The 14,006-nt window shown below is 36.9% G+C and overlaps 1 long non-coding RNA gene across 1 annotated transcript in view; it reads right to left on the bottom strand.

Moving 5' to 3' along the window:
• The window catches only part of LOC309656122, an 870,723-nt gene that overhangs the window by 659,267 nt on the left and 197,450 nt on the right, over positions 1-14,006 (bottom strand). The window contains exon 2 of the long non-coding RNA XR_014261149.1: positions 5,702-5,841. This is a non-coding gene — a long non-coding RNA (uncharacterized lncRNA). The remainder of the gene's footprint in view (positions 1-5,701; positions 5,842-14,006) is intronic.

The following is a 14,006-nucleotide window of genomic DNA, read 5'->3' as shown; positions in this document are numbered from 1 at the left end:
TAAATTAATAATTACTGCAGATAAAAGCATTTAAGTGGTAAGACGGTGTAACCAAAATAGCTGCTATATCAAACACATAACTAAAATTTTAAAGGTAAAATGTATGTATCGAGTTTTCCTTTGGGTAGCAAGAAAGGAGATATTCACACGGTATAGAATTTTGGCTTAGTTTCTATCCTTAAAAATTGCTTAATTACTCTTGCCCAGCCACTCAAGAAATGCGAAATATATATTTATACCTTTGTCCATTACTTAGTAAATTTTCAGCTACAAACTTTTTTTACAACTCCAAACCTATGTATTAAAAAATAAAAGTTATATAAGCTTCTTACCTGGTAGTTTTAGCAAACTTCACCTTCTCCTTGGAAGGAAAGCAACTAGGGGTTAATAGGATGGTTAGAAGGAAAACCTGCTGCTTTCCAGGCAAACTGGATGTGTCTGGTTAGGAAGAGAATGATTGTTCTCATCAATTTAGCTTGGACACCTGGTAAGTCCTTTAGATGACCCTGTACCAGTCTCAGAAAAGTGCAATATGGACTCACAATGACCAACCAGATATACAGAATCATGATCATTTTATTTTCTGCCAATAGTTTTGTAAAAACTATAGGCATAGAAAATTAAACGTTTATTGCTGACAGATGCGCATGCATGCTGGGAAGCCATATAGCTGGCCAACTCAAAACGGATGAACAATCCCTGATTTTCATAACACTGCACTTGAAGACACAACATATTTCCTGCCTGAGCAGTAAGGAAAGGAAATAGAAAAGACTCCTTTCTAATATTCTTCCAGATAGTTAAATGTAAGTGTCTAGAGAATTTCTACTTACAGTTAGCTTGACTGTGCTTGGCCTGCCTCCTACCAAGATTCATTATCCCACTTAGTTTCAGGTGCCTCAGGGAGATGGGGAGAAAGGCTCTGTCTACGTGGTCTTGATCTCTGCTATCTGTTAATCCTTTCTAACTATGGCAGCAGCTGAGTTACATTCTTGCTCTTCTGGGGCTATTTATATTTAACACAAGACTCAAGCAATGGTTCCCAAATCCTGGTCTAGGAAACATTAAAAGTACAGTTTCTTTGGACCACACTACAGTTATGATTTAGTGGGTTGGGTGGATGGGGTGTCAGACATGTCATGAAACTATATTTTAACTGGTATTCCCAGTAAAAATACTACCATTTATAAATCAGTATTTAGAAGATCAAAAAACAACAGAACCCAAAGTAATAAATCTCTAATAGTACAATTTAATACATGGACAATGGAAATAAATATTTTGGAAGAGCAATCACACATTAGCAGCTACCTGTCTACCTTTACATGAAACCTAACCAGGTTGACCTGTTTTAAATTTCCATCTAGCCAATATCTGAATGTAGAAAGTTTGGACTAAATGACCTTCCCATCTCTGCTTCAAGGATTATATGCAGTGATGAGCTGGTGAATGTTTAATAACCAGATCTCTGGGAGAACTTGTGTGTGTGTGTGGATCTTTACATGCTTATTATAAATTATGCTAGTATAAGAGATATGTAACATACAATTTATAAATAATAATGAAATATACAATATTTTTTTTTTTTTTTTATGGCTGTGTTTTAGGTCTTCGTTTCTGTGCGAGGGCTTTCTCTAGCTGTGGCAAGCGGGGGCCACTCTTCATCGCGGTGCGCGGGCCTCTCACTATCGCGGCCTCTCTTGTTGCGGAGCACAGGCTCCAGACGCGCAGGCTCAGTAATTGTGGCGCGCAGGCTCAGTAATTTTGGCTCACGGGCCCAGTTGCTCCGCGGCATGTGGGATCCTCCCAGACCAGGGCTCGAACCCGTGTCCCCTGCATTGACAGGCAGATTCTCAACCACTGCACCACCAGGGAAGCCCAATATACAATATTCTTTATTGTAAATTCCACATACCTAAAACTTCAGTGTGATGTCATTTTTTGAAAATCCACTACCGGTTTTTATAATTCTATTTCCAAAGTGTCACTAATGAGACTATTAATATGTGCTTGATTATTATCCAATTCAGCCAAGAAGTTCCTCACATCGTTAACAAATGAGTGTTGTTGTGGCACAAAAGTTGATTTATAATTTTCTTTACGTGAAGGAATAAGACTAAAGTGAGGGGCTTCCTTGGTGGCGCAGTGGTTGAGAGTCTGCCTGCCAGTGCGGGGGACGAGGGTTCGGGCCCTGGTCTGGGAGGATCCCACATGCCGCGGGGCGGCTGGGCCCGTGGGCCACGGCTGCTGGGCCTGCGCGTCTGGGGCCTGTGCTCCGCGGCGGGGGAGGCCGCGACGGTGAGAGGCCCGTGCACCGCGGTGAGGAGTGGCCCCCGCTTGCCGCGACTGGAGAGGGCCCTTGCACAGAAGCAGGGACCCAACACAGCCAAAAATAAATAAATAAATAAATAAAAATTTAAAAAAAAAAAAAAGACTAAAGTGAAATAGGGAAGGCCAATGAAGGAACTTCACTCACTCATCATGGATGAGAGTAACTTCTTGGCTGAATTGGAAATAGTTTGTGAATACTGGAAGAAAATTTCCTCATTTTTTAATTCTATTCATAATTTAATAACTACAGGCATGACTCACTTTGTTTAATCAGCATTAACATTATCTCTAATTAATCTTGATTAAACAATCAACAAGACACTAAATCAAGTCCTAATTTGCACCATTTGCTGATTTTGTAGTATAAAGACTCCCACCTGACCAATTTCAAGCTACCAACATGACATCACTGAGGGCCGAGTTTTGAAGAGGTGTACAGTAGTCTCTTCCACCAGACAATTGATGTACATAACCTCAGAAACAGAGATAATGATTAAAGGTAATAAAAGAATTAGAAAGTAATGAGTTTTGAGTACTGAGTACTTCTGTTTTAAGATGAATTAAGTATGTTTATATAAATTACGTGACTATAAATAAGTTTATATAATTTAATTTTTGATAATGATAGTGTGTAACAACTGGTTCACAAAATTCCTGAAAACTTAACAATTGACTATCACGAACCAGTTAGAATCACTGTTATATGTGTGATTACAATGTACTGGTGAGAAGAGGCAAGGCAAAATAGGTTAGACAACCCACGCCAATGGAGGAGGGGAAGATAGAGGAGAGAGACGATGTGGAAAAACGTAGAAAATCTTCCTTATCTATCTGCAACCTACACTCTCAGATATCACCATTTCTTAATTATATTGGCAGCAATTCACCAGCAGAACAGGAAGAAATCAACCAACTGATGGTGGGCCATGATCACTGGCCATGGCACCTTCTCTAAAAACAATGGGCCAGTGATTTTCAACCCTGTGGCCTATTAGAATCAGTCGTGATTTTATATATATGTGTGTGTATGTGTGTGTGTGTGTGTGTGTGTATCAGGGCCACCCAAGCCAGAATTTCCTAAGGTGATTCTATATTCCTAATTACTCTGAAATTTTAACCTGGAAGATTCAACATTTAATTGTGTCTATTGTGTCTATTGACATTGGAGAATACCTTTCTGAAATCTTATCTTGAAATCAGGTAACTACCATATAGATTTCAATAAATATATGAAATAATCAATTTCTGTGTTTAAATAGGAAATTGTATGCAGCAAATTCTTTTTAGAATCAACTTTAATCAAAAGAAGCATCTCATTTACAAAATTCCTTGCAATTTTTTTCTGCTATTTATCATAAACTCCTCATGAGTGAAAAGTTTATATTCACAATATTCTGTTGCTTTTCTATACTTTCAAAATTGAAAGATGAAGAAGAAGCAAACTTTGATCTGACTGACAATATGATGACAGGGACAGAAAGAGTATTTTTTAAAACATATTTTCAAAATTATGCACATGGAAATGTATTTCCAGTTTGGAAAATCCCATTATTTTAAATGTCATTTACATGGTTATATTCCAAACTCCTTTGAAATTTTAACCTGGAACATTCAACTTTGATGGTGTCTATTTGACTTAAGCTCACATTCAATAACTTTTTTTTTTAACAAGTCACTATTTCAACACTCAAGTACTTTGAAGTTAAGAAATAACCATCTAACATTTTTAAGCTTTTAATCAACTTTAACATAACTATCAAGTCAGGTAAAAATCATTTTATAGTAAAAACCAAAACTATTTCTGAAAAATCTTTATGTAATCAAAACAGTGTAAAAAAGAGATTTAAAAGGATTACAATCTGAACTTGGAGATATTAGTAATCATATGATGTTTTCATGCTTAGTATTATAATAAAAGCATCACATCAGAACATTTATATTCATAACTTAAGTTGCTAACCTTGAATGTTTTTACATTTTAACCATTTTTCAGGTTGGGAGTCTCTCATTAGGAGGTCACTATCCTCCTGATAACTTATTAGCAGTTTTGCTGGAGCCCCTCCCAGGGTCTCCATTTTCTCCATCTACATATGGCTTTTCCTCCCACTCCCACATCTAACAGTGATGGTGTCAGTATTGGTGACACTGTCTCCAAGAACGTGAATCATTTGGGATGATAATCACTTAAATTTAGTAGCACAACTACAAGGCAATCTGTTGGCCAGTTTGGGTTCAATTATCCATTTGCCCCTGAATTAACACCCAACTTTACAGACACAATGATTAATTCCAGCACCAGGGCATACGCAGAAAACTGTGGGCACACACTATAAAATGTCACTGTCTATCCACAGTACTAACTTTCCAATTATCATTTCATTTTTGTTCATTTATTTCCATCTGTTTATTGCTTACAAATGCTTCTAGTCAATACATTAGTCTGATACCACCTAATTTTCTTTGGCACTTATTACAGTTCCCATTAAACTAAATTCTAAAATAGCTTTTCAAATGTTGAATTTTTATCTTTGCCAGTGTAAAATTGTAAAACCTTCCTTATCCATTCATTGCATCAAAAACTCGATTTCTCTAGATGCTAAATCATTAATCTTGTTTGGATGTATTTCAAGATCAAAGCTTCCATTTTAATATATTTACATGACAATCAACAGTAAATCCTAAAATGCCCACCTTTTTGGATCATGACCTGACTAAATCTTTCATCTGAAGCTGATGCTATAGTACTTCTGGATTTGGAAACAAAGAACATATTTGGGGGATTATATTGAGACAGAGACAGCAAAAAGTCTTCCTTTTACATATTTTTCCTTTTTCTGAGCACATACAATATATTTATAGCTCTGCAGATTAACAGAAAACATGGATGTTATTATACATGCTGCTTTGTTCCCTCAGGCTTTCTTCAAAATATCTAAGACAATAGCCTCTCAGAATTTTCTGTAACAGAACTTTGCTGCCACCAACTGAACACATTCACCCAATGCAAGGGGATGTTTTTTACAAAGTAGTGCTGGAAGGGGAGATGAAGGGAAGATCACATATTTCCTTGGCCCAGATCCCAAGCCCTAACCAGTACTCCATTTCTAATCCATTTCTAATCAGAAATACCACCAGAGCAATGGCAGCACTCCCTTCACAACCCTAAACCAATTTATATTAATATAAAACTCCTCCTTAATTTGCAAACAAAGGGCACTTGTTTTATTCATACAAATGAGCATAAATCAAAGGCTTGTGCCAGGAATGTCATGTCATGAAACAGTGATGTTGAACTGATCAGTGAACTGGACTAAGAGGGTTACCAGGTCAGAAAGGCAAACTCATCACATTCTCACTAGCAAATTCTTACCAAAAAGGCACCGAAGTCTCCACAGGTGACTAATTTCTTCTCTCTGGGCCAAATCCACAGCTATGTCTTAGGGATAAGATATCAGTTGAGCAGCCCCAGATCTCTTAGCAGCACATCAGGATCACCTGGTAAAATACAAACTGAAAGACCCCAGAATTACCAATCAGAACCTCCCAGAAAAGGCTTTGGGCAACAGAAGATCCCAATTCACAACTAGAGTTGAGGATCACCAGCTGAGTAAATCCTATTCCTTCACTTTTTTTGAAAGAGGGAGCAGGTTCAGAAAAGTAAAATCAATCCACCAAACTGTGAGCACAGGTCCTCAAGAAAAACCCTGAGAAGGTCTGGAGCGATGGGAGTGTGGTACCCAGATCAATGGAGAGGCTAATCTGTGTGGAAACACCTCCAGCATGTTGATGACCTTTGCCATACTGCTTTGTCCTCTTGAACAATTCAGCATAAGCAAAATGAAAATGCTGTTTGGGTCAAGAAAACAGTCCTTTGAAGACAGAGAATAAGGAAAATAATTCCAGTTTATTTTTATTTCATACCTGCCCCATTTAGCCTGAAATTTTTGCCTTGAACCTTATGAGACCTGAAAATATATTATCTTTACTGTGTGTCAAATACGACCTACTTTGCTAATTCCTGTGACACTAATATTTTTCCCTGAATAGACAGCCATGTCTGTGTTTTAAATAAATGTTTCGCATAAAATGTTTTAAATAAAGTAATATACATTTGAAGCTTTTCACATATTTGGCTTAGTATTTATAGTATATAAAAGGAAACAATTTAAAACACAGTATGATGATATTTGTTCCTACAATTTTGTAATTTTTTTTAACCTCCCTCCTGGGAAGTTTTATTTTAGGCTTCTTTTAGTGTCTTATGAAAAAGATTCATTCACCTGCCACCACTAATGAAAGAGAGTTAATGTTTTATTTCTCCTACTTCTTAGACCCCCCCCCAACTCTACCAGACCTGTCCCCATCCAACCCTAGCCCTACCTCAAGTAACCTTGCTCCAAGTCTAACCCTGGTTCATCCACCCTCCTGCCTAGAGGTGACCTAAACCTGCTCTCCTAGCAAGCACCCAAGAATTCTTGAAATTAAATGGGGCACTACTGCCCCCACCTGATTAGATGGATCTATTTCTTGAAAATAAGTAGTAGATTTCACACAACAGAGCTTCCTATTTTTGCAAATACAATTTGTACTAATTTATGGAGGTGGGGAGAGAGGGAGGGAGAAGAAAACAAGAAGGAGGCTGGTGGTAGAAGTGGCTTGACTCCACTATGAGTGACAGCTATAAATCTATAGAAGGCAAGACTCCTCATCAAAAACCTGATAGGAGGAAGGAATGGGGTATCTCCTGGGGAAAACTAACCCAAAGGAATGAAGTGGCCAGGCAGACAAATTGCTTTCAGTTAACAAAGCCTCAGCTGTTGAAGGGGAATAGGGATACAAGCAACCCTGCTTTGGTACCCACATGGAAAATTGTAAAGCTAAAAGTGAAAACATATTTTCTTTCTGCATCTTAAGAGAATACAGAATTGATTCTGGAATTCTGAGGACACCTGAGAATACTAATACGATTTTGGCTCCTGAAGGACTTCAGAATATCGGTGGAAGACAGAGAAACCCAAAAGATGTGGTTTACCCAAGTGCCATAGGACAGATCAAAAGAAAGGCCAAACCAGAAAAAGGAAGAGAAAATCAGGGGCATGCAGTCATTGGAAGGACTAGCTCAGGAGTACACACAAAGTATTTCTAGAAGATTCCCATTAGTAACTTAGAAGCCATTTTACAGGGGGATGAAGGAGATGAAAAAGAAGATGGAATAAAAAAAAAGAAGATGGAACGGCATTGGGGCGTCAACTGGGTTTCAGGCACTAGTGATAGAAATGAGTGTGTTCCACCCACAAGACGTTTCACTTCCACCTCCCACCTGGGAACATATTATATCGTTTGGAAATCAACGATATGTCTTCTCCTTGGTCCTGATATGCTCTTATTATCACAAACTAAAAGTTCCCATAAGAAGTGGCTAATTGTGAGGCAGGAAGGAGACCCAATATCTTGGCTAATTATTGTCATAAAGAATAAATAACATTGAACCTAAATCTATTATATATTTCAGATATTGTCCTCTAATTAAACACCACCAAAATAATCCCATCCAATAAGCCCACTCTTACAAGAGTATATTTTGCAGCTAACTCATTCTAGTAGAGCCAATAATATAGATTTTTATAAAAACTCAGTCTTCTACAAAGATCATACTAAAGTTCTATTATAGTGAGGTAATACTTGGCCTTGACTATTTTCAGGCTGAAGTAATATCTTTGATGTTTTAAGGTATAAAAATTCAGAGTTCACAACCAAAAACTTCTCTAAGTTCTTAAAGTTGTAAAACTCCTCCTTTTTTTATAGAAAACAAAAACAAAATGTGGTTCTTCCCACTAGGGCCTTTGAGCTGACACTGCAAGGGTTAGAATTACATTCTACCAAAAAAAAAAAAAAAAAAGCACAGAGAAATAAATACTTAGTTGTGCTCATCTAGACAGTAAATGACCATATGTAACATCTGCCCTGACTTCTCAGAGTCCCTCGAGTCTCATGGAGATGTACTTGGCCAATAGCAGGCTGGTTCAAGTGGGTTTTGTCACGCCTGTGGGGCCTGTCACTGTTAGCTCTCCTAGCCAGCTGCTGTTTGGTATTATGTGGGAAAGTCTCTCAGCCACAAACCACTGTATCATTGTACCAGAACACTTCTCTGATGTTATAAAAATTCTCATGCACATTTGCTCTGGAGAAAGTTTATTGGAAGTTTATTAGAAGTGCATCTTCTGGACTTCCATTATATGTCCCTGTGACTAATTCTTATGGTCCCTATGACCCACCCTTAAGTAAAGTGGGAAAGCCCACAGAAGAAGAAAAGTATAAGTACCAAAATTTTCAAAATAATATGTCAGTTTTGTTATCTAAAATATTTTAATTAACCAATTAATTATCAAAGATTCAAGAATATTGTGGAAACTTCTAACAGGATTTCACTATAATCTAATACTGCCACATAGAACTGGTGGTATAGGAATACTACAGAGATAAAGGCTATGAAACCCAAACTCCCCATTTCAGTGATTATCAATAATTTACTGTAACATAAAATCTACATTAAGTTACATGGGGCATGCACCAAGTACTTAAGAAACATGGCTGCAGAGGAGGGGGTGTCCCTGTCATACTTTCTTTGATGCATTCCTATTATTGTAAGTTATATCCTATAGTTTCAACAATCCTATTGCCAGAGATGTACCTCAGTGCAAAACTTGTGGCCTCAAACATTTAGCTGAATCATTTAGATCCTTATAAACATATTGTATCTCGGCTTGTTATTGCTGAGTGATGAGCTAAACTTTCATGTAAACAAAGTGACACTCACCTCAGTTGAGAACTTTCAGTGCTCCAGGAAATCCTCAGTACACAAAACTCTTCCCTCCCTCATTTAAAAAACTTTAACCTCTGAAATTTCACATCTAAGAACTCATCCTAAATTCCATTTTTAAGTGGAAAGTATTTCCCAAAAGTATACATATTTTATTATCCTATGCTAAAAAGATAATCATTTAACAGAACTGAATTCTTCAGTTGGGATATAAGACACCATGGCCTAAAAGAGGAGAGACAGTTATAAAAGACAGAACAACCAAAGAAACAACAAGTGGACCCCTGAGAAGAACTTGCCTACTCCCCAAGTTGGCTAGCTGCTCGGTCCACAGAGAAACCCTCGCAGACCAATATATTCTCCCTATTACAATAGTGGCAGAAAAAAGAAAAAATGGCACAAGAGATGAGATGGAACCATGAGAAAACTTGGCCATGTCAGATACTGTTTCACAAGAAGTTTCTACTGTGGAAGACAGAAAACCAGTAGAAAGGGGGCAACTCACATTACATCTCTGAGGCTCAGTTTCCTGATGTATAACACATGGGAAATATACCAACCATTGCCTACCTTGATCATAGTGAGTATCAAATAAGAAAATGTAAGTGAAAACATTTCAAATATCATAAGTATTATATAAAGGTAAAATATATGACACATATCAGATTTTTTCTACACTTAACAACAAATAAGGAGACTTTTTCTGAATTCCTGCTTGGTTGTCAAAATGCAAGCCCCTGATGAGTCTTTATAACCCAAATATTGCCTTGACTAAGTCCATAGAACCTCCCCTACCACCTCCATTTCTTTCTCTTCTTCCCTTTGGGGGTGGTATGAAGAAAAATGGGAAAAAACAATGCTGACTGTTTCTGATTTCTTAGCTTCTCTGCAGCTGCCACTAGCGGTTTCTTTTTTTTTTTTTCTTTTTTTTTTTTGGTCTCTTCTTTCAGCACATCTTTAACTACATCTGCAGAAGCCGTGAGTGCCAAAATTCTGTGTGAAGGAAATGAATGCAGAGAGAAAGAATTCATAGAAAAAGAATGGTTGACATGGAAGTTACTAGAAGTTGCATTTGTAAAATAACCTTCACAGTCAGAGCAACTGTTAACCATTCATTTAACACAGTGACACAGTACATTGAATAGACTAGTGAAGACAGACAACAGCACTATCAATATGCAAAGACACTGAGAAACTTACTCTGGGAAGTATCTGGTATAATGAAGCAAAATGAAATGATATTAAAAAATAGGGTAGACCAAAAACTTTTTGAATCCACACCACTTTCTCTAACATTGGCCATAATTTTAGGTAGCCAAGAGAGTCAATAAATTTGTTCTGTGGTACAAAATCTAGAAGTAAATATTGGTCATAGCTTCTAAATTATTTTTATTTACTTTCAAATGTAGATTAATTGGAAGTCAAGGAAAAAACTATTCTATCACATCTATCTGACTAATAATGGGCATACCTCCTGGTAATCACCATTGTTTTAGTCAATAATAACAGTGAGACTGAAATATGGCTCCAAGTTAATATAAGATAGCATATATTTGAAAGCAATATAATATATGGCATTGAGAAAAAGGAAGGCAAAGCAAAATACATCAGGAAAAAGAATAATTTATTCATTCAAAAATTAATCAAATAATATGTGTTGAACACTTACTATATACAACAGTTACATTTTGAATTAAGTGTATTATTTTGGATATTCCTCTAACACTGTAAGAGAGATGATATTAGGCCTACCTTGGTGATGAAGAAATTGAAGCTTAGAGACAATTTCCCATGGCTACACAGCTGGAAAGTTAGGTAGGAGGCATTCAACCTGACTCTAAATCCCAAGGTCTTTCAGTATAGTAACTTACTAATAAAGTAATAGGTTTCTTATTCCATTGATTGTAGGAATAACAGGTTCAACAATTATGAAACAGGGTGCCCACAGCCACAGAAGAGAGAAAGTATTTGTTGCAAATGCTAAATTATCTTTCCAGCAAATAGATGAATAAAATACTAAAGTGGGGATTAGTTAATAGCATTAATGAATACATTCCATGAAGTGAGAAAAGATAAATCACCAAGATCTGTTAATGTCTCAAACAAATGGAAAAATAAAACAGATTATAAACAATTACCAGGTAACATAAGGACAAAGTACCCTAGGTCAATATAAAGAAGTACAAATATATAATTGAATAAAGAGAGATACATTTTCACTACAGAAGACAGTAACCTTATTTAAACATTTCTCATATTCTAAGATTTCAACCATAATCTTTTCATATTTGAAAACAATTTGGACATTTTAAGGACAATGAGGCAGTACTCAAAAGACGCTGGAGGACTACAACAGAAAAGAGTTAGTATTCTATTTTTTTGTTCTAGTTTTTTACTGTCTTGCTTTGGTATCATTTTCTTTCCACCATACCTCAGTATATCACTCTGGCAAATAATGAAGAAGTTAGAAAAATGAATTTAAACTATTTTTTAAAACGCTGAAAATTTTCCATTACAAGACAAGTGCTAGCAGAGTTAAAATTAGAGAGAAATTGATAAACATGTTCAAATTATAAGACAGGAAAATGCCTCAAATTTTTTAATAGCAAAGTAATTATCATTTTCCTCAGAGATTAATCATGTTATATCCATACATGGAAAATACTGGAGAAATGAGGTACACTGAAAAAGGCAAGCCCAGAACCAAAAAAAACCTCTCTATTTTGAACATTCAGATAACTTGTACATAAGATATAATTTGTACAAGAGGACCTTCGAGATGGCAGAGGAGTAAGACATGGAGATCACCTTCCTCTCCACAAATACATCAGAAATACATTTACATGTGGAACAACTCCTACAGAACACCTACTGAACGCTGGCAGAAGACCTCACACTTCCCGAAAGGGTCTTGAAGCTCCAGACGGGTGTCAGGCCAGAGCCTCTGAGGTGGGAGAGCCAAGTTCAGGACATTGGACCACCAGATATCTCCCGGCCCATGTAATATCAATCAGCAAGAGCTCTCCCAGAGATCTCTGCCTCAATGCTAAGGCCCAGCTCCACTCAATGACCAGCAATCTCCAGTGCTGGAAACCCCATGCCAAACAACTAGTAAGACAGGAACACAACACAACCTATTAGCAGAGAGGCTGCCTAAAATCATACTAAATTCACAGACACTCCAAAACACACAAACAGACGTGGTCCTGCCCACCAGAAAGACAAGATCTAGCCACATGCACCAGAACAAGGCACCAGTCCCCTCCACCAGGAAGCCTACACAAGCCATTGAGCCAACCTTACCCACTGAAGGCAGACACCAAAAACTACGAACCTGCAGCCTGTGAAAAGCAGACCCCAAACACAGTAAGTTAGGCAAATTGAGAAGAGAGAGAAATATGCAACAGTTGAAGGAGCAAAGTAAAAACCCACCAGAACAAACAAATGAAGAGGAAATAGGCAGTCTACCTGAAAAGGAATTCAGAGTAATGATAGTAAAGCTGATCCAAAATATTGGAAATAGAATGGAGAAAATACAAGAAACTTTTAACAAGGACCTAGAAGAATTAACAGCAAACTAACAATGATGAACAACACAATAAATGAAATTAAAAATTCTCTAGAAGGGATCAATAGCAGAATAACTGAGGCAGAAGAACTGATAAGTGACGGGGAAGATAAAATAGTGGAAATAACTATCGCAGAGCACAATAAATGAAAAAGAATGAAAAGAATTGAGGACAGTCTCAGAGACCTCTGGGACAACATTAAACACACCAACATTCAAATTATACGAATTCCAGAAGGAGAGAAAAAGAAAGGGACTGAGAAAATATTTGAGAAGATTACAGTTGAAAACTTCCTTAATATGGGAAAGGAAGTAGTCAATCAAGTCCAGGAAGCCCAGAGAGTCAAATACAGGATTAATCCAAGGGGAAATATGCCAAGACACATATTAGTCAAACTATCAAAAATTAAATACAAAGAAAAAATATTAAAAGCAACAAATAACATACAAGGGAATCCCCATAAGTTTAACAGCTGATCTTTCAGCAGAAGCTCTGCAAGCCAGAAGGGAGTGGCAGGACATATTTAAAGTGATGAAAGGGAAAAACCTACAACCAAGGTTACTCTACCCAGCAAGGATCTCATTCAGATTCCACAGAGAAATCAAAAGCTTTGCAGACAAGCAAAAGCTAAGAGAATTCAGCACCACCAAACCAGCTTTACAACAAATGCTAAAGGAACGTCTCTAAGCAAGAAACACAAGCGAAGGAGAAGACCTACAATAACAAACCCAAAACAATTAGGAAAATGGTAATAGGAACATATGTATCGATAATTACCTTAAATGTAAATGGATTAAATGCTCCAACCAAAAGACATAGACTGGCTGAATGGATACAAAAACAAGACCCGTATATTTGCTGTCTACAAGAGACCCACTTCAGACCTAAGGACACATACAGACAGAAAGTGTGGGGATGGAAAAAGATATTCCATGCAAATGGAAATCAAAAGAAAGCTGGAGTACCAATTCTTATATCAGACAAAATAGACTTTAAATTAAAGACTATTACAAGAGACAAAGAAGGACACTACATAATGACCAAGGGATCAATCTAAGAAGATGATATAACAATTATAAATATTCATGCACCCAACATAGGAGCACCTCAATACATAAGGCAAATGCTAACGACCATAAAAGGGGAAATCAACAGTAACAAATTAATAGTAGGGGACTTTAACACTCCACTCTCACCAATGGACAGATCATCCAAAAGCAAATAAATAAGGAAACACAAACTTTAAAGGATACATTAAACAAGATGGATTTAATTGATATTTATAG

Source organism: Balaenoptera physalus (assembly GCF_965194825.1).
Source record: "Balaenoptera physalus genome assembly, chromosome: 2".
NCBI classification, from domain to species: Eukaryota; Metazoa; Chordata; class Mammalia; order Artiodactyla; family Balaenopteridae; genus Balaenoptera; species Balaenoptera physalus.
This window is presented reverse-complemented; position numbering and strand designations above follow the sequence as displayed.